The following is a 5,021-nucleotide window of genomic DNA, read 5'->3' as shown; positions in this document are numbered from 1 at the left end:
TTATGAGCCCAAAACCCCAGTGGACCACCTCACCCTTCCCGATAATGGCTTTTTTTTTGTCAGAACAGAATCTGACCTTCTGCTCATGCAGGAGAACAATGCTGTAATATCACAGTCATCATCGTCATCATCATTATCATTACTCCCATCTCTTTATTTAGCATCACATCAGCATCGGGAGGACATAAATAGTGTGTTTTTTAGGTTTGTGCTGTGTTTCGTTTTTTGATTCGGACTCTACCTCGTCCTTGTTTCAGCGAAGTATTTTCTAAGATGGACATTTTAAGCTATCCCTGACAGGCGCTGATCCCATGGTCACTGCCTGCAAAAAGAATAATCTTACTTTAAAAAAAAAAAGATCGAGAGAGACACCGAGACTGAAGTTCATTCCCAGCACAGATTCATTATTCAAACATGACCTTTCTTCTTCCTCTTCCTCTTCAAAAGTGGTACCTGCATGAATTTTGTCAGACAGGCAGTCTGGTTGGCACCTTCAGCAAAAAAAAAAAAAAAAAGAAGGGGGGGGGGGGGGGGAGGAGTTGGTAGAGGTACCACAGACAATCCTAGTGCTGGCACTTTTCCTCTTCTCCATTATTGAGATGAATTGAATTCTTAGAGCAGAGAAGGAGTGCGGAGTGGGAGGGAGCTGCGGCGTGCGGATTGTTAGTTTTTGTGTTTCGAGCCCTTTTTTTGGACAAAATGGAGCGTACATGAGAGAGTGCCTGGGTGTTTGCATAGCCTTTCATGTTCACTGCGTGGTGCCTTGTCCATGTCAGGCTCCACATACTGATCAAACTCTGAGCATGAGTGGCTCAGCTGGCTGCAGGGACAGAGCAGGAAAGCTGCACATAAAGAAAAAAAGACTGTTCACCGCTTTTATTGCTTTTGTGCTTTAATGTCCTTTTTTTTCTGCTGCAGGTGCAAACCCTGACCATGCGGTGGATTTGGCATACAGCACTTCATATGTCACATGCCCTTTCTGCCCCACATCCTCCAAGTGTGCTGGAGCCCGTGGATGGAAGCGTGAGGTTAAAAAAAAAAACAGAAAGAAGAGGTGATGTTCGAAGGACCGAGCCGCCCGTGGAGGGTAGTGATTTTATTTGCAAACACTGTAATAGCTTTTGTCTCATGTTCACCCATCTTTCCTATTTATGCTCGGTCCTAAAAGAGAAAAGATCAGCCTCGGAAAATAACCCATAGGAGGTGTTTCATACATACTAAGCGCTGGAAACGTGTTCTCTATCAGTAAGTCGTCTCGTCTCCACAGGCATGATGCATTTTACATGGCAGGCGCAGTGAGACCTGCTTCGTCCTGGTGATGGAGCTGAAAGGAGGAAGATGGAATTCCATCTACTGAACGCAAACCCATTTTCAATTACACAAAAAAAAACCCTCAGTGTGTGTCTGTGTGTGTCTGTAAGTGTGTTCGCATTAAAAGAAAGGGATTGTTCTAAAATGCAATCCAATCTTTGAACAAATGAGAAAAAGAAGTTGCTGCATCCCAAGTTTGGGAGCACAATCCACTTAGTAAGTCGAGTAAAATCGCTGTGTGTTTTACTCGACGTCGTGATAAGGAAAGGTATACCATCTGTTTTTAAAACAGAGAGTGGGAAAATATATATTTTGTTCGAACGTTATCTCAAGGTTTGAATGTTTTATGAGTGCAACAGGAGGTTAGCGCCAGGCCAAGCTGAGTACCCGCGCATGGATTTAATAGAGGCTGATACAGGCAGTGAATCACTTTTGGACAAACACCTCTAGAACAAACCGGGTGTTGCCAATGAGTCGGTCTCTAGCTTTAAAAATATAGTTAGCCACATAACTGTTATTGAAAATCAGGCAATGATTTCAGTGTTGTGACTCACTGTGATGAATGGTGCTCCTCATTTCATGTTTCCTGAAATTAAAAGCCAGAAAAAACAAAACAAAACAAAAACCAGCCGCTTTCATGATGCGCACACGTCACACTGAAATTGAATTAAGCTGTGGAAAATAAAGCTTATCATGCAAACCCCACGGTCTTGACATATGCCTTTCACTGTCACTTAGTTCTGCTTCTGACTCAAAATCCTTCTGCAATCAGCATTCCCTTCACCATCACGATCCATCGAACGTCTCCACTGTGTGGATTTGTATTGAGAATTTCAGCATGAAACGCACACACAGGCTACGTACCTCATCTCAAGGTTGGTAAATAGATATTAAAGCTCTGTTTATTGATGGGTGTTTAGGGCAAAGGCGGAGAGACTGGATGATGTGTGTCTGGATAAGACAGGTCCTTGATGTCAGGCTTTTTCACCCAGCTGAGTGAAAAAGCAAAACCCCGTGATAAACATGATGGTGTGTTTAATGTACACTGCTCAAAAAAACTTAAAAGGATACTTTTTAATCAGAGTATATATGGAGTATTACTTCTGAGATATTGATCTGGTCAGTTAAGTATCAGAGGGGGTTGTTAATCCGTTTTAGCTGCTTTGGTGTTAATGAAATTAACAACAGGTGCAGTATGAGGCAAGCCCCAAAACAGGAAGGGTTAGGATAGGGTCAAAATCACTACCGGTAGCACTTCAGGACGGCACAGCAGTACATGCCATTGCCAGAAGGTTGGCTGTTTCTTCCAGCACAGTCTCAAAAGCATGGAGGAGATCCAGGAAACAGTTATGCTAGGAGAGCTGGACAGGGTCATAGAAGGTCCTTAGCGCATCAGCAGGACCGGTATCTCCTCCTTTGTGCAAGGATGAGCAGAATGAATGCTACTAGATGATAAATAGACTGATTCTTATATAGTGCTTTTCTCCTTCCCCAGAGCACTCAAAGCGCTTTATACAACATCCCACATTCACCCTTTCACACAAGTGTTTTCTTCTATGCTTAAGTGCTTTCTGTCTACTGATCACACACATTCATACTCCAATAGCTGCACCCGACCACAACTTGGGGTTAGTATCTTGCCCAAGGGTATTTGGCATGCAGACTGGAGCAGCCAGGGATCAAACCACAGGACACAGAGGCCTCTGCAGCTTAGGCAACTGCACTCTGTCTGCCATTAGGAATCTGGATGAAATCCTTGGATTCTCAGACCCTGCACTGGTGCAGTGAGTTCTGGGCTCCTGCAAGTGTACAACAAAGCTCGGCTGCATGTGATGAATGTCTGCAGGCAGGATAGAAGATGAAGATTGAAGACACTCACCTGGCCTAAAATCATTTTCAGTTGCTGCCATGAAATGTTGGCAAAGATTCAGCCCCTAAACGTTGTGGCATCATTTCCTTCCTAACACATTACCCAGTCCACATCAGTATAAATATCCAGCCTAATTTTTCCCCATTAAGATCTGATGCATTTCCAAAGTGTTCCTTTAATTTTTCGAGCAGTGTATTTGTTATCATGAGAGCAGGGGGCTTGTTTGAATTGGATGGAAACATAGTTTCAAATGTAAGTTTGTGCGCTTATATTATGTTGGGATGTGCAGGTACAGGTATTCCCTGTATTTTTCTTTTCCTTTTGTCAAGCGAGTGTTTATCTACACTGGCAAAATGACTGGAAATACACAAAGAGCACAACACAGACCTGTTTCACAGCAGGCATTTTTACTGCAGGCATTTTGAAAGCAGGAACGGTGGACCCACAGAGCAACGAATGTTTGGTGCACATCTGCAGTTCTCCTCGACTACATCTCCAAGTGAGTCCTGCCGCTCCAGCTCGGCCACAGGTCCACCTAATCAGTCAGTCGTGGGCCACATCTGGCCCACACAACATTTATCAGTGCTGTAGGTACCAACAACGCAAGATGGGATTCTGGAAATAACAACAAAACTGATTAGAATTGTCAATAACCCCACCTGCATGTCTTTGGGCTGTTGGAATATCAGCCAGAGTACCCAGAGGAAACCAACTCCGGAAATCCACACAGAAAGGCCACAAATAACCAGAACCTCCTGGTTGTGAGACCACACTGCCAACCACAGAACCCCTGTGCTGCCTTTTTGCAAACTAAAACTATAAAAGTGTGATTTTGTAGAGGGTAGAGTTTAATAGCTCCATCGTGCAAGTGTTCGTCTAAAGCTGGACAAAAAGAGGGGGGAAAAAATGTCACGGCCAACCTTCCACTTACACAGCAGTTATAATAAACCCCATTTCTTGAGATGCAAAAAGGGAAAGTATGAGCCTCGTGTTGTCCCAGAAACGCAGTGTTTTTAATGGCAGAATTTGCACCGAGCATGCAGTCATGAATCTCTTTGTTTCGATGCAAACGCACAGCGTGAGAGTAATGTGAGGAGACAAGAGTTGTCGGGAGACCATGTGGCTCAGAAGTCTGTCCCTTTAAGCCCGGTGTGATATCATACCGGGATGGGTTCCAACTAAAACTTCAAATCCATCTTTTCTCTTTGGTTTCTAATTAGCGGAAGAACAGATGATGCATCCCGGAGACAGAAGGGAGAGCACGCGCTGTGGCGTGCACCAAAGCTTCTGGTGACTGCTATCAACCTCTTATGCCACCCGGTTCTTGTGATTTGGGGGGATTGTTTTTAGGTGAGTGATCCTCCCCCTCACCCCCCACCCCCTCCCTTTCTTTTTGCATGGCTCAGATCAGGGTTGGGCTAATCTCAGTTAAACTCTTAATAAGACCCATTTCACGGCATGCGGCCAAGAGATTAGATCTGACAGGGCAGGCGTGGGTTAGTCCTGAGACTACAGATCTGCAGCCTAAGCTCTGGATTGGAAATGTTCCAAAGCATGGAGCAGCCAGTTGAATGGAGAGCTCTCTGTTGCATGATGATACCAGGAGCATGACTAGGAGAAAGCCCTTATACTTTTTTACTCATCTCCCAAGAGATGCAGTTATTGTTTTTAGAGGGGTTTTTTCTGTTTGTTTGTTTTACTGGTTCAACTTTCTCGCCACCAGATGTTGGTGGAAGTTTTGACTGCTAACCTAGAGCACCCCAGAGGAGCACCGCCGACCTCACAAGCACTGCGAGCTGCAGCAGCAGGAGCAGCATATGAATCATGTTCTATATGAAGC

This window comes from Mchenga conophoros, linkage group LG15, assembly GCF_057382185.1.
Source record: "Mchenga conophoros isolate Kocher_MC1m ecotype Shallow Benthic linkage group LG15, M_conophoros_male_GT1.1, whole genome shotgun sequence".
NCBI classification, from domain to species: Eukaryota; Metazoa; Chordata; class Actinopteri; order Cichliformes; family Cichlidae; genus Mchenga; species Mchenga conophoros.
Note: the sequence above shows the minus strand (reverse complement) of the source record.